Source organism: Hyla sarda, chromosome 6 (assembly GCF_029499605.1).
Source record: "Hyla sarda isolate aHylSar1 chromosome 6, aHylSar1.hap1, whole genome shotgun sequence".
NCBI classification, from domain to species: domain Eukaryota; kingdom Metazoa; phylum Chordata; class Amphibia; order Anura; family Hylidae; genus Hyla; species Hyla sarda.
The window spans coordinates 290282549-290303784 of NC_079194.1; the positions used below are offsets into that span (position 1 = coordinate 290282549).

The following is a 21236-nucleotide window of genomic DNA, read 5'->3' on the forward strand; positions in this document are numbered from 1 at the left end:
GTAGAAGGACGCGTTTCAGAATGGGAGCCTTCCTCAGCTGTCGGCCTATGGCAGACAGCTGAGGAAGGCTCCCATGCCGAAACGCGTCCTTGTGCCACACTATGGCATAAAAAAAAATCTTCACTGTGCATCACTGGTGAGTGCTGGGTATCATCTTTTTTCAACTTGCATCAGTCGTCATCAGTTTAGCATCCAAAAACCATTTTTCTGAACAGGGGAACACAGCAAGATGCATTCCCCCATCTGGTATGTCCAACCATCCGAGGTCCAGCTTGAGACACTGGGTAAATATGAACTGTCCCATTAAAATGAATGGGATCCATTCTATCATTCGTTTCCCTACTGTGATTTTTCTACAGCGCTGGAGGGAATCGCTGCCAGAGGACGGACATATGTAAAGGAGGGCTTAGTCACACCTTTTGAATGGATGCCCAGCTTGGAGTGCTTCTCTTTTTCAATTTTCCAAACTTTCCGATTCGAGAACCAGTATTAACATCAATAAAACATTGGCATTTAAAGAGCAGTAAATGATTATGTTTAGGTTAAATTGTGGGAACTATCACTCTATGGGATAACTGTCGATTTTATGCTTTTTTTATGCTCAATTAACACCGGACTATAAACTCCTTTGACTTTTATTTCGCCTTTTAAGAGTATTTTGTGTTAATTATTCTTGTAAAATCGCCAGGTTGGATTCTAAACCAACGAATGATTAACCAAAGTGGAAAGTTAAAATATCACTATGTGACCCCCCCTCCCCCCCTTACCACAGTCATAGGTCGACTTTTTTGCAATTTATTACTGAAAATAAAGGCTCGCACATAGGGGATTGTGTTCCTTTTCATATTGTAGGTCGCAGAACATTATGGAAAACGAGAGAAGGAAGCAAAAAAGTTTTGGAACCACATGAAAGTTTTACAAGTGCCTGAGGCAACCTGGAGGCGACAAGGACCCGGTGTCCACTTTCACCTGGTTGTGCACTGGCTGATTTATACACTAGGGTACTGCAATGTAGTTATTACCTGGTAATTATGATTAAGGCCATTAGATGTTAAGTACATCCTAGGTCTTCACATGTCGAGGATACAAGATATGTTATAGCCTGGGGCACTTGGTATATAATTCATTTCTTCCATATTTATATCTTTATCCTATCCTAACTTCTACACCCAATTTAACCAAGAAATATGGAACCTATGAATCTGGATCCTTTATGTGCCCCAAAGCAATAGGAACATTTATGTATACTTCCAATTTAAAAAACAAAAATACTTCCATGCCTACCCATCATGCACCATCAGGCTTTAAGGATTTTTCCAGCTCTGCCCAGGGCTATATCCTCATGTACCAACAATATACTGTTTTTATTACAGATCAAGAGGAACCCTTAAAAAAAATGTAGCATATGTCTAAAACTACAGGTTACAAATTTTTGCAAAAAATAGTCAAACTGTATGATCCAAACTGGATGTGATATATATATATATATATATATATATATATATATATATATACTCACACATATGTATGGAGAATGAACATGGTGTGCAAGGAATGGACTTGGTATCAAATTTTCAATCAAATGTATTAAAAGGGACCTGGCTGCTTCCTGATGGGCTTTGCAATGAAACTCGCGAGTAGGCAGGGAAAGTGGCTGTGGGTGAGCTCAGGGCTGGACTCAACCTTGCCCTATGTGACAGCAACATTAAAAACAATGTTCCTTCTGGTAAAGAAGAAAAAGCCACAAGTGACTGATATATTTTGGATTTTTCAAACATATAACAATAGTGGCCCCTCCACACTACAGAATTCATGGCCGGAAAATTCTGCCGCAGAATTCCGCTTGCAGCAGAGTCTCATTGGTTTCAATGGGATTCTGCTGCACTGTTCAGACTGCAGAATTTCAGGGTTTCGGACTTGAAAAACGAATAAACATGTTTTGGCGGAATTCCACAATGTCAATGCAGTCTAAGCGCCAATGAATTTCACTGATGCCTACTGCATCAGGGTGGAAATTCAGCAGTGTGGAAGAGCCCTCCGAGCCAGAGGCCGTGATGTCATGGCCACGCCCCCTCATTTCATGTCTAAGGGAAGGGAGCGTGACGGCCGACACAGCCCCTCCCTTAGACATGAATGGAGGGGGCGTGACATCACAAGGGGAGTGGCCGTGACTTCTCGACCACTGCCGATTGTTTAGAACGCCGGGTGCTGCAGGAGATCGCGCGGGCCTCGGCAACGGGACCCCCATGATCAGACATCTTATCTCCTATCCTTTGGATAGAGGATAAGATGTCTAGCAGTGTAGTGCCCCTTTAAAGTCGCAACTGTGCTTTTACCATATGACTTTATGTAGCACTAGGCTAAAGCTGAGTGTTTAATATGCTACTTTAAAGTCTCATGCCTTTATTTTGATGTACCATTCTATTTGTGTGAGCTAATAGACTACTAACTATGGTAGATGTGTGACATGCTTGCCCCATCCTTCATCATCAATCAACTCATCAGGTCAGCGAGTTGCTTTATGGCGACTGGAGGTTAAAACCAGGGTTACCAGGACTGACGGTTACTACTAAGTGTTCCCTTATTGGAGAAAAAAGTTCTCCTAATTGTCCCTTTGTCCCAAGGAGCCGTCAACTTTTTCCTCCATAGGAAACATTGATTTCACACATGGTCACAGTAACTCTTATTTTATGGAGACCATTGTATGACCAAAAAGTATTTGTGGAGCCCTAACCTTAGGAATAATTTAGGGGTACAGGGCATGGCACCTCCAATGTTTCCCATCTCCTAATAAGGTCCATCTCGGGATGTGCGACCAGATTCTAAGAATTGCATTACGCTGACTGAGGCCACAAGGAATCAGCCTGACTGTACAATAAATGCTTCTCCTTTTAATGTTTAATGTCTTGTCCTAAATTAAACTCCGGCAAGAAGCATTTGTTACCTCAACAGAATTCTGCTCTTATATATTGACCGCTGTCATCTGACCTGACACAGCTAGCGCTTTTCTACGTACAATCAGCCCTGATGGATGGCATTTGAGTTACATTTTTAATTAAGCCGTATCGGCAGAAGCTTCGTGATTGACGGGAACATTTAGCCTATCTTTGTATTGTTAGATACGGGATGTCAGACTTTGGAAATGACCATGCTGAGGTTTCACTTTTACACAAGCTTTAGTGTCCATCAACACCTTTACAGCCTATGAAAAAATGAATACTGGTATCACCCCTTATATAGATGTGGCAAACCAGGGGGGTATATGCTCGGACCTGTAGTACTGTTAAGGTGTCATTGGTGTAGACATCCCAGGTGTGAACAGCTTTTATCAATGAGGGGGCCTTCACTTGGCTGTAGTATAGTTGGATCCTCGAGGTGCATCCCATTTTACTGTGTGCTGGAAGTCGAGATGCCCTTGGTATTTGTGGGTGCAGAAAAACCAGGGAGGTGAGGAGATGGTGCAACACAATTTGACTTCAGATGATACAATACAGAAAACCTTTCTTAAAGGGGTACTCCGCCCCTAGACATCTTATCCACCCCAGACATCCGGTGCCCAGAGCGAACGTTGCTCCGTGCCGGATAACTGGCAATGCGGGATGGAGGCTTGTGACATCACGGTCATGCCCCGCTTGTGACGTCATGGCCATGTTCCCTCAATAGAAGTCTATGGGAGGGGCATGACGGCCATCACGCCCCCTCCCATAGACTTGCATTGAGGGCACGGCCATGACATCACAAGCGGGGCACGGGCGTGATGTCACGAGCCTCCGGCACTGCACCAGACGCTCTAAACGAACGCCGGGTGCAGCAGGAAGATTGTGGGGGTCCCCAGCGGAAGGACCCCTGCGATTAGACATCTTATCCCCTTTCCTTTGGATAGGGGATAAGATGTCTAAGGGAGGAGTACCTCTTTAGCTTCCAGATTTTAGGAGTTACAAGGGTTACTAGTACGTGTGTGTTTGTGGTCTGGACTTTACTCTGTTCCAGGACTTCCCTTGGTCCCTATTGTATAGTCTGACTTGTTCCTTGACTCTTTAGAAATGAATGACTTGTGGGGTTCTCTAGCTCAAGCTTCAAATTGTACTCACTGACCAGGATCTTCTCTGGGGTGTTACTAAGAAAGGAGAAAAGATTTTGGCGCAAGTTCTGGATGGAACTAACATAAGTGGGTAATGTTTTAGCAAATTGTAAAATTTCATTGCATTTTATTTGGTTAATTTATCATAGCGATAAAAATAAAACATAACATTTGGCAAGTGCAAAGGTTTGGGCATCCAGCCAGTTTATACTTGGCACCCCCCATTGGCATAAATCACGGCCTCTGAGTGCTTCCCATTGCCAGCTTGTGCTGTTTGTATTCTTGCTTTCGAAACAGAATATGTAATTTGACAAAAGGTACTCAAAGTTTTGCATATGACTTTTGCCCTTATAACATTTTTTAAATATTGAATATCGGCCGATAATATCGGCCAAACCGATAATCAGTTGATCCCTACCAAATAACCACCTGCCCCCCCTGGTATACACAAAAAGTAAATGGTAAGGGTCCCTGGAATGAAAGCCAGAGTGAAAGAACCCATCTGCATCAGTCAAGCTGGAAACAAATAACAAGTATTGCCATGACCCAACAACCAAGTGTACAATGGCTATCACAACCAGCTAATACTGAGCATGGCTAACTATTAGACAATATACATGCCTACTGACCATTTGCTATGTTCCTGACTATGCTACTGTGCCGCCAGCCCTGACCTTCTGCTATCCTGACAACAAGTTGCCTTATCCCACCTGTGCCTCGAATCTGTCACTCAGTAAAGCGACCATTGTCCGTAACTTGGCATTGGAGTTATTATTGCCCTTGTGCCTAGCCAAGGATCCAGCGGTATTCCTTCGGGTGGTATTGAGGATAAACGCCCTGGCATCACAAATACCTGCCCATCTGCCCAAAGGGGAATTCCATCTGCCCTGCATCACACCCTCTACCACACATTGTTTGCTACGGTTCTGCTTTGGTGTTACAACAGATGATGGCTCAACCAACGTCCAACATGTTACTGTAAGTGATGTCTCAGAAAGCTTCAATCTACAGTATCAAACGTGACAGGTAATCTCCCTAAATTCTCTTCAAGAGGTGTTTGATGGATCCAGCAGAAGATTGCATGCTTGATCTCCACTCCATTCACTCTCCATGGAACTTCCAAACATTTATTTTTGTCAAAACTTTTTTTGAAAAAAAATAAAAATAAAAAAATAAACAGGGGAGGTGCCTACGACCAATACATAACAGGTTTGGTGGGTGAGAGATATTAAACAAATATTATATTAGATAGTAGCATAACACTTGTGACATGTGATAGTCTAGATGTAATATCAGTCTCAAATCCCTTGGAGAGAGGAGAAGCAACAATAAGGCGCATTTTGTGGAAGCGGCAGGGCATTGAGGCTCAAGTTTAAAAGATGTCTTGTATTGATGCCCATCTTCAACACCTCTATGATTGAGGAGTTAAAGGGGTATTCCAGGAAAAACATTTTTTTTATATATCAACTGGCTCCAGAAAGTTAAACAGAATTGTAAATTACAGTAAAAAAGATGAAGCGGAGCACTCACCAGACCTTGAATGCAGATGGATTTTATTGACCGGTTCGATCAAAGGCACATCAGGGGGGGAAGAGGTGGTACAGACAGGGGAGTGTGACTTATAGACGCGGGGGTATCCTCTCGGTGACGGACCGTTGCGCGCCGAAGCGCTTCTCCAGACCGGGAATTCCTGGTATGGAGAAGCGCTTCGGCGCGCAACGGTCCGTCACCGAGAGGATACCCCCGCGTCTCTAAGTCACACTCCCCTGTCTGTACCACCTCTTCCCCCCCTGATGTGCCTTTGATCGAACCGGTCAATAAAATCCATCTGCATTCAGGGTCTGGTGAGTACTCCGCTTAATCTTTTTTACTGGAATTTCACATTGTCTATCAGCGTGGTAGCACCTGTATGTACCTCCAGCAGTTGCAAGGGGAGAAGCAATCAAGGGTCCTAGCCTTTCCCGTCCTTTCTATATACAGAGAGTGGTGCCGAGCTTCCTTCAATACAGAATTGTAAATTACTTCTATTAAAATTTTTTAATTCTTCCAATAATTATCAGCTGCTGAAGTTAAGTTGTTCTTTTCTGTCTGACAACAGCGCTCTCTGCTGACACCTCTGTCTGTCTCGGGAACTGCACAGAGTAGAAGAGGTTTGCTATGGGGATTTGCTTCTACTCTGGACAGTTCCCGAGAAAGGTGTCATCAGAGAGCAGTTAGACAGAAAAGAACAACTCAACTTCAGCAGCTCATAAGTACTGAAAGGATTAAGATTTTCTTATAGAAGTAATTTACAAATCTGTGTAACTTTCTGGAGCCAGTTGATATATAAAAAAAGTTTTTTCCTGGATAACCCCTTTAAGCAGGGGTCATGTAGGGTCGCTAGGAGGTATCAAGTCCTGGACATGTCCACTAAGTAGACCAGCAAGAGCTGCAGACTATATCATAGGTAAGGGAGAGGTGGGGAGATGGTTTGGCTGATGGGTCAGAAGAAATGTGAGGCGAGGCACTGCTGAAGATATGTAAACCAGGGGGCCCAAGTCTGGAGAAACCGGTCATGTGTCCTGTTAGCCAAGCAGGTCAATACCTTCAGCCTACATATTTAATTCCCTTTTTCCAGCCATTGAATTTAGCCAGAGCAGTGATCAGGAGTTTAGTTGTGGTGTCCCAGCACCAAAGGCTGTTCTGTGGGCTGCGGATGACCTTGGATATGCCTGTTGCACTTACTACCGTATTGTTTACTGTGATATTGTGATTCACTGTATTATGTTATTATAGGTGTACTGTACCCTTTAGAAAGGAGATGCAGAGTAACCAGGTGACCCTGTTGCCCAATGGGAACCCCCCAAATTGCCCTGTATACAGTGTAGGGGGGTGGGGGGGAGGAGCTTCCCCAGTGGGTGTTTAGTTTCAGATTCTGCTGTGTGCAGAACTCCATGTGAGCTGCAGTGTGGAAAGGAGGTGGAAGAAGTGTGAGGTGATTCCAAAGGAATCCTGAAGAAAATCTCTTATGAAATCAACCCTGCCATTCTGCAAGTGTTCCCCACACAGGAGTTGGTGAGTTCATACCCTGGCGGTGTCAATGAAATTGGACCTTTGCAAAACCATAGCCAGCGTGGGATATCTCCAAGTCTCAAGTCTGTCATATCTAGTAGCAAGTCAATTCATGCGGGTGAAAAGCCCCAGCAAGGCCACAGGGCTCCCCCAGATTACACTGCATCCCTTCCACTCTGCTCTGTACTGCGAGTATTGTATCATCTGCTCCTGCCTCAGTAAAAGACAGTTATCTGTAACCTGGCGTGGGTGTGTGTTTAATGCCCCATGCCTGGCCCAGGAGAAGCTGTCTCCACCTTAAACTGTGTAGGTTAACGGTGCTGGCGTTACGACCTGACAAGTATATCTTGCACCCCCATGTCATCACAAAGTCACAGCAAGCAAATGGGTGGGTAGGAAATGTTTAGATTGAAAAAGGGTGGAATTGGTGAAAGCGAGAACAATGATAGGGAAGGTGAGTACCAAGGAGAGTGAAAAAACTTGGTTAGACAACCGTTCTACTTCTAGCCAGAGGTACTTCCCATGGAGAATGAATGGAGTGGTGGCAGAGTATGCACATTGCTGCTCTATTCACTCAAAAAATATCAGAACTCTGCTCCCTTGATCAGTGGTGGTCCATGTGGACAGACTCCCACTGACCAGCGAGCTACGAAAACCCTCTGTTTTCTGTTGTAACAGAAACCACCAAATGGATGACAGTGCTGGAGTGTCAAAAGACAGACAATAATGGCGTCATGGTGTTTGTCTTTTGTACCAGGCGATAGATAGGCAATTTGACCATAATGGTAGGAGATGTCGGCGCTGGATGAAGGAACCAGGAGGAGTACAGCATAAAATCAAGGCAGGTTTATTGGATGCAGCGAAACGCGTTGCATCCAATTAACCTGCCTTGATTTTATGCTGTACTCCTCCTGGTTCTGTCACGTACCGGCTGGACTGGTAGTGGATCCTCTGGACCTGAGAGGCGATGACGCGGGTTGTAACAGAGGACCGGTTCTAAGTGGTTACTGGTTTTCACCAGAGCCCACCGCAAGGCGGGATGGTCTTGCTGCGGCGGTAACCACCAGGTCGTATCCTCCAGTAGCAACTCAACCTCTCAGGCAGCTGATATGGCGTGGTACACAGGGAGCAGGCAGGAGCGTAGTTGGACGTAGCAGAGGTCAGGGCAGGTGGCAAGGGTTCACAGGCGAGTAGGCGGTAGCAACGGGTTCGGCAACAGGCAAGGCAATACACACTATAGGAACGCTTTCTCAGAGGCACTAGGGCACAAAGAAGTGCGCTGGCCCTTTAAATTTACTGAAGGCGGCGCACGCCCTAGAGAGCGGGGCCACGCGCGCTGAGGGGCAGAGAAGGACAGCGCAAGGAGCGGGGAGCCAGGTGAGTGGAGCTGGGACGCGGTGCATGAACGGGGGCCAGCCGTCACGCCAGCCGCGTCCCAGACACAAGGGAACCCGGGCTCCCGGTCAGTGTGCAAAGGGTCGAGGGGGCGGGCACTCCGGTCCGGGGACCGGAGCGCATGCTAAAACAGGTTCCTTCATCCAGCGCCGACATCTCCTACCATTACGGTCAAATTGCCTATCTATCGTTTCTAAGGAGGGCTGCGGATGAGGACACATATACTTTCAGGCGCTTCCCATTGTTGTGTGTGTGCACACAACCAACTCTGGTAAGCGGCGTGGGATAGATCTACTCCCCCTCCCTATGGGCCTGACCTGCTGATCCCTTCTTTTTTCCTTTTAGATTATTTTGTACCAGGCAGAATAGTGCTGCATGCTGTTCTGTTCCCCTCACATGTAATGGAACCACCACCGATGGAGTCGCCAAACTGAGGCTCTGACCGTAGTGTAAACACAGCTTTACGGCACTTGTGGGGGATGAGGAATCCTTCACAGGTTTATATGTAAAAAGACAAGCACCACTTGAGTGGGGTCCCTTCGCCATGACCCTAATAACTAATATAAGACTCACAGCTACAGTTCACACGTGAGAAGTCAATCATTATATTTGGCTGCCGGATGTCCAACTTTCCTTTTATTTGAATAAACTTTAGTGGCTTTCATGTTGCCCTTTCTATCTTCAATGTCGGCGCTTTCAATAATTTGAATATCAATTGACAAGATATATTCTTGAGCGCCGGCATGACATTTTCTTTGGCTATTTAATAAGCTTGCCCTATCCTGTTTATAAATATGCACAGTATAGCCCGCCGGTAATATATCAGATGCTTTCAGCAGAGGGGGGGGGGGGGGGGCTGGCGCAGGCCTTATATCCACGGCAGGGTGAATGTCATACCCATACATTTAACACTGTCCATTGCACTAGCCTCTAAATTACCGTGACCAGGTTTTGAAATGGCTTATTTCCCTGTAGAGCGCCCTGTCGTCTTTAATAACGCTGGACGTTTATCATTGTTCATCTTATTTAGTGACTGCGTTTTCATCCCTCTTTCCTTCTACAGCTCTGACATCCTGCTATGTTACAAAATATCACAGAAAATGATGTTTTTATTTTTTAAAAGGGGTTATCCAGGAAAAAAAAAATTTTTTTTTATATATCAACTGGCTCCAGAAATTTAAACAGATTTGTAAATTACTTCTATTAAAAAAATCGTAATCCTTTCAGTACTTATGAGCTTCTGAAGTTGAGTTGTTCTTTTCTGTCTAAGTGCTCTCTGATGACACCTGTCTCGGGAACCGCCCAGTTTAGAAGCAAATCCACATAACAAACCTCTTCTAAACTGGGCAGTTCCTGAGACATGTGTCATCAGAGAGCACTTAGACAGAAAAGAACAACCCAACTTCAGAAGCTCATAAGTACTGAAAGGATTAAGCTTTTTTAATAGAAGTAATTTACAAATACTTTCTGGAGCCAGTTGATATTTAAAAACAAGTTTTTCCTGGATAAACCCTTTAAATTCTATTTTATAGAGAGGGGGGGGGGGGTGTTTTTTCCAGAAATGGCTCCTTTAGCTGTGCCTGTTTAAATTAAAGGGTTATCCTCTGTTTAAAAAAACAGAGCTAATTTCTTTCAAACTCAGCACCACCCCAGTCCTCAAGTTGTGTGTGATATTACACTTCAATATAATTGAACCGCAATACCACACACAACCTGAGGAGAGGTGTGGCGCTGTTTTTAAAAAAAATAATAAATTAGCTCTTTTTTTCTATTTTTGGATAACCTTTTTAATGGGTCTCACCTGCAATACTTCACACAGCCCACGGGCAAGGATGGTGTTGTCACTAAATACATTTAAAGGGGTACTCCGCCCCTAGACATCTTATCCCCTATCCAAAGGATAGGGGATAAGATGTTAGATCGCCGCGGTCCCGCTGTTGGGGAGCCCCGGGTTCCCCGCTGCGGCACCCCGCTATCATTACTGCACAGAGCGAGTTCGCTCTGTGCGTAATGACGGGCGATACAGGGGACGGAGTAGCGTGACGTCATGGCTCCGCCCCTCGTGACATCACGGCCCGTCCCCTTAATGCAAGTCTATGGCAGGGGGCGTGACGACCGCCACTCCCCCTCCCATAGACTTGTATTGAAAGGGGCGGGCCGTGACGTCACGAGGGGCGGAGCCGTGACGTAACGATGCTCTGGCCCCTGTATTGCCTGTCATTACGTGCAGAGCGAACTCGCTCTATGCTGTAATGATAGCGCAGTGCCGCAGCGGGGATTCCGGGGCTCCCCAACAGCGGGACTGCGGCGATCTGACATCTAATCCCCTATGGATAGGGGATAAGATGTCTAGGGGCAGAGTATCCCTTTAACCTTGTGTAAGCGATTGAGGGAGACACCCATATCAATTTCTTTTTAAAGGGGTACTCCGGCCCTAAGACCTCTTATCCCCTATCCAAAGGATAGGGAATAAGATGTCTCACCGCGGGGGTCCCACCGCTGGGGACCCCCGCAATCTTGTATTCGCCACCCACCTGTTTGAGCTGCACGCTGAGTTTCGTGATGTCACGACTCTGCTCCCTTGTGACGTCACGCCCCGCTATGCAAGTCTATGGGAGGGGGCGTGGCGGCACACGGGGGTGGAGTCGTGACGTCACGATACTCCGGCCCTGTGGTCAGCACCCGGCAGCTCAAAGAGGTGGGTGCCGAATGCAAGATTGCACGGGTCCCGAGCGGCAGGACCCCCGCGGTCAGACATCTTATCTCCTATCCTTTGGATAGGGGATACGATGTCTTAGAGCCGCAGTACCCCTTTAGGACCAGGTACAAGTACCGATACTTTTTTTTTCCAAGTACTTACCGATACAAATTACAGATACTTCTTTTTTTTCTTTCAAATGTCATGTGACAGATAGGTCCAGAGCACATGAAGGAATGGAAATGGTGGCCGAATCTCTTTTTTTTCTGTATGGAAAATAAATAAATAAAATAAAAAACTAGATAAAGCTATGTTCAGAATATGCCGACACTAAGGCTGCATTCACGTCTCGTTTTTGCAATACAGTTGCCGTATCCCGTTTCTGTACAAAAAACGTATGTCTCCAAACCGGACCGAAACGTATGCAACCGTATATGCCTCCTCACGTTTTTAAACCGTATACGGTTTGAAAACAGATGTCCATTTGCATACGTTTTAATACGTTTTCCTTGAAAAAAAAAAAAAAAAAAAAAGAAGGATACGGTTTTATGTTTGTCAACATTTTAAATAAAGTTTTTTTTTATTGAATTTCCCCCCAAAAAATTCAAAAAAAACAAAATAAATAAAAACAGTATTGTGCAAACCGGATGTAACCGTACACACATACGGTTCAATACGGTTACCATAGAACTCCATTTTAAAATAACCGTATACAGGTCGGATACGGTTTCTGACCGGGACACAAAACCGTAGTAGACTATGGTTTGGTGTACCGTTAAAAACCGTATAAACCTGTAAATGATGCAAAACGTACACAACCTGATGCTACGGTTGGCTTACGGTTTACAATGAAATATATATATATATATATATATATATATATATATATACATACACAGTTTATATCTATATATACGGTTTGATACGTTTTTTTTTTTTTCAATGAAACCGGATACGGGAACCGTATTGCAAAAACGAGATGTGAATGCAGCCTAAGACGGCACAGATTCGGCAGAGAGAATTGGCACGTCAATTCTTTCTGCGGAGGCCGCGATCTTAATTTCCGTGGCAGATGTGCACGGAGCAGCAGAATCCCACTGAAAACAATGAGACGTTTTTGCAGAGAAATTTCGGAGCGGATTTTGCTCGGAAATTCTGTTGTGTGAACATGGCCATAGGGGGGCGATTTATCAAAACCTGTGCAGAGGAAGAGTGGCGCAGTTGCCCATCAGTTGCAATCAGATCGCTTCTTTCATTTTGCAGAGGCCTTGTTAAAAATTAAAAAAGCGATCTGATTGGTTGCTATGGGCAACTGAGCAACTTTTCCTTTGCACAGGTTTTAAAAAAATTATCCCTCTAAGACTTTAGATTTCTCCCCGCTAAGTCCTCACTGGTGGACACCATATTTGTTTTTCTGACTCCGCCCACTTAAAGTGACATGTTTCCAATTGATACCCAACAGCATAGCAAAGTCCTTACAATAAGGGGAACTACAAATCCCAGCATACCCTCTCCGGCCAGCCAGTAATGGAAACCTGTCGCCCCCCCCCCCCCCCCCCCCCCCAAACAAGGCAGAGAAGTGAACCTGCTCAGGCCATGCTTAGGGTGGGTTCACACCACGATTTTCTATACAGTTTTTGGATACGGTAAAAAATAAAATAAAAAAAAAGGTATGCAACTGTACAGAAAACCGTGCCCATAGACTTTCCATTCAAAACCGTATGCACCATATTGCATACGGTTGTCTCCGTTTTTCACACCACATGGTTTTTTACTTTTTTTTTTTCTGGACTGAAAGCGTGGCCTACCACGGTTTTAGGTCCAGGTGAGAAACCATATTGACCCGTATACATTTTTTTTAAACATGGGAGTCAATGGGAACCGTACAGAAATGTATGTGCGTACAGTTCCATCCAGTTTTTACCATATGGTTTTAGACTTTGCACAGTTTTTTTTCTTGGAATTTCAATCAAACAAGTGAAACTTTATTCATAATGGAGTGAAAAGTTCAAAACGTATGCGGTTTTTTTCTTAAGAAACGGATTTAACCGTTTCAAACCGTATACAGATAAAACTTTACAGATAAAACTTTGTACACACGTTTTGATACAGTTTAGTCAGGTTTGAGGAATCCGGTTTTTTATCAAAAACCTGAAAAAAAACTGTATTGCAAAAACGTGGTGTGAACCCAGCCTTAGAGTTGTAGGGGTAGGGGCGTAGGAACCGGGGTCCGATAATGAAGTTCTCCCCCCCACTGCTGGACACTTACATGAGGCGGCTCTTCTATCCCGTCCAGGACTGACACAGGGAGCGGAGGCCACAGAGTCTGACCACAGTACAGACAGGACACTCGTGGCTGCCTCTCCTCTCTGCTCCTCTGGCTCCTCCTCTCTCCACTCTGGCTCCTCCTCCTGCCGGTGTGAGGTGGTTTTTGCGCCCCGTAGGGGGAGGAGCGGACGCATGGATCTACGGGGGCGCAAAAAACCACCTCACACCGGTGTACTTCTCCCCGTGGAGATCTGCGTCCTCAGCTCGGGGAGATGAGGGAGGGGGCGTGTACTTCTCTCTCCCCGTGCTCTGCCCTCCCCCAGCTCTAGCTTCGGAAATGTTCGGAGAGCTGGGGGGGGACACAAGGATTCGCGGGGCGCAAATAACCACCTCACACCGGCCCAGGAACAGATGCTGCTCGGGGGAAGATGTGCTGCACTGGGTGAGAGGAACCTGATCCTATTACTGGGAGTTCTGATATGTGTGAGGGGGAGAGTCCGTCTATGTTCCTTGTATGTGGGGGTTGGTATGAGGCTAAATAGGGGGGGCCTGTTATGTGGAAAGGAGAGGGGAGCCGAGAGTCCTGCGAGGGGAGACCTGTTATAGGGGGGGGCTGAAGAGGGGAGACCTGTTATAAGGGGGGCTGAAGAGGGGAGACGTGTTATAAGGGGGGCTGAGAGAGGAGACCTGCTATAAGGGGGGACTGAAGAGGGGAGACCTGCTATAAGGGGGGACTGAAGAGGGGAGACCTGCTATAAGGGGGGACTGAAGAGGGGAGACCTGCTATAAGGGGGGACTGAAGAGGGGAGACCTGCTATAAGGGGGGACTGAAGAGGGGAGACCTGCTATAAGGGGGGACTGAAGAGGGGAGACCTGCTATAAGGGGGGACTGAAGAGGGGAGACCTGCTATTATAGGGGGGACTGAAGAGGGGAGACCTGCTATAAGGGGGGACTGAAGAGGGGAGACCTGCTATAAGGGGGGACTGAAGAGGGGAGACCTGCTATTATAGGGGGGACTGAAGAGGGGAGACCTGCTATAATGGGGGGGACTGAAGAGGGGAGACCTGTTAAAAGGGGGGACTGAAGAGGGGAGACCTGCTATAAGGGGGGACTGAAGAGGGGAGACCTGCTATAAGGGGGGACTGAAGAGGGGAGACCTGCTATAAGGGGGGACTGAAGAGGGGAGACCTGCTATAAGGGGGGACTGAAGAGGGGAGACCTGCTATAAGGGGGGACTGAAGAGGGGAGACCTGCTATAAGGGGGGACTGAAGAGGGGAGACCTGCTATAAGGGGGGACTGAAGAGGGGAGACCTGCTATAAGGGGGGACTGAAGAGGGGAGACCTGCTATAAGGGGGGACTGAAGAGGGGAGACCTGCTATAAGGGGGGACTGAAGAGGGGAGACCTGCTATAAGGGGGGACTGAAGAGGGGAGACCTGCTATAAGGGGGGACTGAAGAGGGGAGACCTGCTATAATAGGGGGGGACTGAAGAGGGGAGACCTGCTATAATGGGGGGGGGGCTGAAGAGGGGAGACCTGCTATAATGGGGGGGGGCTGAAGAGGGGAGACCTGCTATAATGGGGGGGGGGGGGGGCTGAAGAGGGGAGACCTGCTATAATGGGGGGGGGGGGGGCTGAAGAGGGGAGACCTGCTATAATGGGGGGGGGGCTGAAGAGGGGAGACCTGCTATAATGGGGGGGGCTGAAGAGGGGAGACCTGCTATAATGGGGGGGGCTGAAGAGGGGAGACCTGCTATAATGGGGGGCTGAAGAAGGGAGACCTGCTATAATGGGGGGGGGCTGAAGAGGGGAGACCTGCTATAATGGGGGGGGGGCTGAAGAGGGGAGACCTGCTATAATGGGGGGGGGCTGAAGAGGGGAGACCTGCTATAATGGGGGGGGGCTGAAGAGGGGAGACCTGCTATAATGGGGGGGGGGCTGAAGAGGGGAGACCTGCTATAATGGGGGGGCTGAAGAGGGGAGACCTGCTATAATGGGGGGGGGGGGGCTGAAGAGGGGAGACCTGCTATAATGGGGGGGGGCTGAAGAGGGGAGACCTGCTATAAGGGGGGGGACTGAAGAGGGGAGACCTGCCATAATGGGGGGGGCTGAAGAGGGGAGACCTGCTATAATGGGGGGGGGGCTGAAGAGGGGAGACCTGCTATAATGGGGGGGGGGCTGAAGAGGGGAGACCTGCTATAAGGGGGGGCTGAAGAGGGTATGTATATAATGAATGTATGTATATAATGTATGTATGTATATAATGTATGTATACGGCTTCTTTCACACTGCCGCTGCGCTCCATCATGAACGGCCGTCAAACTGTCTTTTTTTGCAAGTTTGACAGCTGTCATTTTTAATGGGGGAAAACATGTGAAGGGATCTACTTTATGGGTGAACCTACCTACTCTTTCCCCATATCTACTTACTCTCGTGTGTGAGAATCCTAGCGTTTAATATTACTGGATGGAACGCTATAGGTGCTTAAAGAGTACGGATCCTAAAATGTTTGTCTGGCAGGTTCTGTGGAGACGAAATGTGGATGAAAGAATCGGCATGACGGTCTGGGCCGGATGGAGAAGAAAAAGCAAAAGTGAACGACTCCGATCACAGACGACGTCACCTGGTGTAACTGTATGTAATCACTTATATGGTCACTGTATGGAGGTCACTGCTGTATGGTCACTGCTGTATGGGGGATATTAGTCTGTGTACAGTGCTTTTATTCAGTATCAGTATGGTAATATTATCCCTTCATTATATGGTTGTAATGGTAGTGGTCATGTTGTGGCGGTATTATTTGACCCTTGTATAGTGGTACAGTGACCCCTCGACCTACGATGGCCCCGACATACGATAATTTCAACATACGATGGCCTCTCAGAGGCAGCATCAACATACGATGCATTTGTATGTCGGGGCCATCGCATAAACGGCTATCCGGCAGCGCAGACTGCTTCAGCCGCCACCGGATAGCCGTTTATGGTGCCCCGTGTGCTCCGCTGATGATCACTCACCTGTCCTCGGGGCTCCGGCGCGTCCTCTTCGGGATCCCCTGCATCGTTGGCGCTCTCCATCATCGTCATCACGTCACTGCGCACGCCGTCCCGTCATCCAATAGGAGCAGCGTGCATAGCGACGTGATGGCGGCGATGGAGAGCGAGGATGCCGGGGAAGCAGAGGCCTTGCCGGAGCATCGGGGACACCCCGGGGACGCGGCGACAGCGATGGAAGGCGACATCCAGGGCAGCGGTGACGGTCCAGAGCGGCAAGGACAGGTGAGTACAACTTCCTATACCAGTGGTCTACAACCTGCGGACCTCCAGATGTTGCAAAACTACAACTCCCAGCATGCCCGGACAGCCGTTGGCTGTCCGGGCATGCTGGGCGTTGTAGTTTTGCAACATCTGGAGGTCTGCAGGTTGTAGACCACTGTCCTATACTTTACATTGCACGGATCCCTCAACATGCGATGGTTTCAACAAATGATGGTCTGTTTGGAACGGATTACCATCGTATGTTGAGGGACCACTGTATTAGCGTTGCCGGTCTGTGTATAGTGGTTTCATTGGTGATTCTGCTCTGTGTACAGTGGTTTTATTCAGTATCAGTATGGCAGTATTATCCCGTCACTATATGGTGGTATTGATAGTGGTCATGGTGTGGTGCAATTATTTGCCCCTTGTATAGTGGTGATAATGGTCTGTGTATAGTGCTTTTTATTCATATTATCCCGCCATTATATGGTGGTAATTAGAGATGAGCGAACTTACAGTAAATTCGATTCGTCACGAACTTCTCGGCTTGGCAGCTGATGACTTATCCTGCATAAATTAGTTCAGCTTTCCGGTGCTCCCGTGGGCTGGAAAAGGTGGATACAGTCCTAGGAGACTCTTTCCTAGGACTGTATCCACCTTTTCCACCCCATCGGCGCACCGGAAAGCTGAACTAATTTATGCAGGATAAGTCCTCAACTGCCGAGCCGAGAAGTTCAAGAAGTCCTCTAGTGGTAATGGTCATAGTGTGGCGGTATTATCTGTCCCTTGTATAGTAGTGTAATGGGGATATTAGTCTGTGTACGATTATAGTAGCGGTGTTATCCCTTGGATAGGGGATAAGATGTGTGCAGAGGAGTACTCCTTTAAAGAGACAGGGATTTTTCATTTTTGCACTTTAGTTTTTTTCCTCCGAGCCTTCTAATGTTTTGAATTTCCCACCTACCCATATGGGGCTTGGTTTTTCCCACCGCCGATTGTACTTTGTAATGAAAAATTGTTAAAAATACATTTTTGTGGGGCCAAATAAAAAAAATAAAAAAAAACTGTTTTCCACACAGTAAAAATTAACATAGACCCCCCAAATGCCTAAAGGACACACTACCTTAAAGGGGTCCTCGGGAGGAAAACAATTTTTTCATATCAACTGGCTCCAGAAAGTAAAACAGATTTGTGAATGACTTCTATTTAAAAATTATAATCCTTCCAGTACTCATCAGCAGCTGTATGCTCCAGAGGAAGTTGTGTAGGTCTTTCCAGTCTGACCACAGTGCTCTCTGCTGACACCTCTGTCCATGTCAGGAACTGTCCAGAGCAGGATAGATTTGCTATCGGGATTTTCTCCTACTCTGGACAGTTCCAGACATGGACAGAGGTGTCAGCAGAGAGCACTGTGGTCAGACTGGAAAGACCTACACAACTTCCTCTGGAGCATACAGCTGCTGATAAGTACTGGAAGGATTATGATTTTCAAATAAAAGTCATTTACGAATCTGTTTTACTTTCTGGCACCAGTAGATTTAAAGCTCAACTGTCATCAGCGCTGGAAGGCAGGATGGCCGTGGCGGTGGCGGGGCTTGGCGAACCCCAAGCCACGCCTACCCGACTGTGCCTGACTATTGGATAAAAGGTTCTTATTAGTAAGAAAAGAAGAACAAACAGCAATAAAGGTAAAAGGCTGCAGTCACCTTATAATCATCTGGAACCCCATTATAGTGGTCTGGGGGGGGGGGGGGGGTCAAAATATGATGACAGTTGCGATTTAAAAGAACAAAAGTTCGATTTTGTTGCATCATGTAACATTAAATGGTTCCTTTGTGACTCCGCCCCCTTTGTGACTCCGCCCTTGCAAAGCCGCATCCGGTTAGAATGCTACCCCCCCCCCCACACACACAGATTTCTGGGGGTTCCTACACCTCTGTGTAGGGGGGGAAATTTATCAAAACCCGTGTAGAGGAAGAGTGGTGCAGTTGCCCATAGCAACCAATCAGATTGCTTCTTTCATTTTAAAAGAGGCCTGTGAAAAATGAAAGAGGAGATCTGATTGGTTGCTATGGGCAACTGTACCGCATTTCTATGCGGTCCTAAAGCAAGGGACTACCTAAAAAACGTTGACCAACCTGTTGTTGCAGTGTTTTCCAAACGGTGGGTCTCCAGCTGTGGCAAAACTACAACTCCCAGCATGCCCGGACAGCCTTCGGCTGTCCGGGCATGCTGGGAGCTGTAGTTTTGCAACAGCTGGAGCTACACTGTTTGGAAAATACCGTCAGTGCTCCTAATACAGTAATTGTTCGGTGTATAAACATTTGTACGCTGCTTGCTCTCATCTCCTGTGTATTTCCCGCCTTTTATACGATTTTGTTCTGTCTCTTTTTTTATCATTATTGCTATTTTTTTTTCCCTTTTATGCAACTAGTGAAAGAGGTTTGGATTTATTGCTCGCAGCTGCATTAAGCCGAAGCGTAAAGTATGATCGCCACACGCTTCAGTTATAATGCATGTTGTGAGATCAATGCGGTCCAGCGGCCTCTTCCCCCCTGTACAATTGATGGAGCCATAAGTGCTATTGTACGGCGGCCATGTTGTGTCTCCCTGTTTGGCAGATGCATGTTTTATGACCCGCTCTTTGTCTGTGGCCCCTAGAAGTGACCGTGCTATATGCTGAGTTGTTTTTTTTTCTTCCCGTTAATCCATGTACTTTATGAAGTCTTTCAGGAATAACACCTTAAAGGGGTACTCTGCCCCTGGCATCTTATCCCCTATCCAAAGGATAGGGGATAAGATGTCAGATTGCCGGGGTCCCGCTGCTGGGGACCCCGGGGATCGCCGCTGCAGCACCCCGCCATCATTACTGCACAGAGCGAGTTCGCTCTGTGCGTAATGACGGGCGATACAGGGGCCGGAGCAGGGTGATGTAATGGCTCCACCCCTCATGACATCACGGCCCGTCCCCTTAATGCAAGTCTATGGCAGGGGGCGTGATGACCACCACGCCCCCTCCCATAGACTTGTATTGACAGGGGCGGGCCGTGACGTAACGATGCTCCGGCCCCTGTATTGTCCTTCATTACGTGCAGAGCGATCTTGCTCTGAGCAGTAATGATAGCGGGGTGCTGCTGCAGCGATCCCCGGGGTCCCCAGCAGCGGGACCCTGGCGATCTGACATCTTATCCCCTATCCTTTGGATATGGGATAAGATGTCTAGGGGCGGAGTACCCCTTTAAGGGTATGTTCACACTGAGGAATTGGGGCGGAAATCACGCTGAAGATTTCCACCCCAAAATACAGTTTTTTTTCCGCTCAGAATTAGCAGCGATTTCGCTGTGAAGGGGTTATCCAGGAAAAAACTTTTTTTTTATATTTCAAGACTGAGCCACCTATTAAAAGGGGCACTCCGGTGAAAAACTTTTTTAAAATTTTTTTTTTTAAAGTCAACTGGTGCAAGAAAGTTAAACAGATTTGTAAATTACTTCTATTAAAAAAATCTTAATCTTTTCACTAATTATCAGCTGCTGAAGTTGAGTTGTTGTTGTTTTCTGTCTGGAAACAGTGCTCTCTGCTGACATCTCTGCTGACAAACTGCCCAGTTTAGAAGCAAATCCCCATAACAAACCTCTTCTACTCTGTGCAGTTCCCGAGACTAGCAGATATGTCAGCAGAGAGCACTGTTGCCAGACAGATAAGAACAACTCGACTTCAGCAGCTGATAATTATTGAAAGTAATTTACAAATCTGTTAACTTTCTGGAGCCAGCCCTTTGTGTGTATTGGAACTAAACCAAAAAAGGAGGAAAAAAAGCAAATTGAACATAATGTCACCAAACTCCAAAAATGGGCTGGACACAATTATTGGCACCTTTTTCAAAATTGTGGAAAAATAAGATTGTTTCAAGCATGTGATGCTCCTTTAAACTCACCTGGGGCAAGTAACAAGTGTGGGCAATATAAAAATCACACCTGAAAGCAGATAAAAAGGAGAGAAGTTCACTTAGTCTTTGCATTGTGTGTCTGTGTGTGCCACACTAAGCATGGACAACAGAAAGAGGAGAAGAGAACTGTCTGAGGACTTGAGAACCAAAATTGTGGAAAAATATCGACAATCTCAAGGTTACAAGTCCATCTCCAGAGATCTAGATTTGCCTTTGTCCACAGTGCACAACATTATCAAGAAATTTGCAACCCATGGCACTGTAGATAATCTCCCTGGACGTGGACAGAAGAGATAAATTGATGAAAGGTGTCAACGCAGGATAGTCCGGATGGTGAATAAGCAGCCCCAAACAAGTTCCAAAGATATATAGATAGTGGGGTGTGTAGCTCACTAAATGATAAGAGGAAGTGTTCAAGGTTAAAGGTGATGCCTTCACCCAATCAGGCCTATTCAATTTAGGAAAAAGTAAATATGTAAAACCAGTCCTCAAGAACACTGTGGGTATATAGAATATAGTGAAGAATAAGTAAAAAGAAG

General features: G+C 46.6%; 1 protein-coding gene across 5 annotated transcripts in view; it reads left to right on the forward strand.

The window, feature by feature from the left end:
- Nucleotides 1-21236, forward strand: part of SHANK2 (SH3 and multiple ankyrin repeat domains 2) — a 582141-nt gene that overhangs the window by 20717 nt on the left and 540188 nt on the right. For 4 of the 5 annotated variants that reach the window (XM_056527698.1, XM_056527700.1, XM_056527701.1 and 1 more), the window contains exons 1-2: nucleotides 13856-13935; nucleotides 16015-16128. The exons of the other annotated variant lie outside the window; for it this stretch is intronic. The gene's annotated coding sequence lies outside the window, so the exon portion shown is untranslated. Of the gene's footprint in view, nucleotides 1-13855; nucleotides 13936-16014; nucleotides 16129-21236 lie in introns of those variants that run through there. 5 annotated transcript variants of the gene reach the window in all.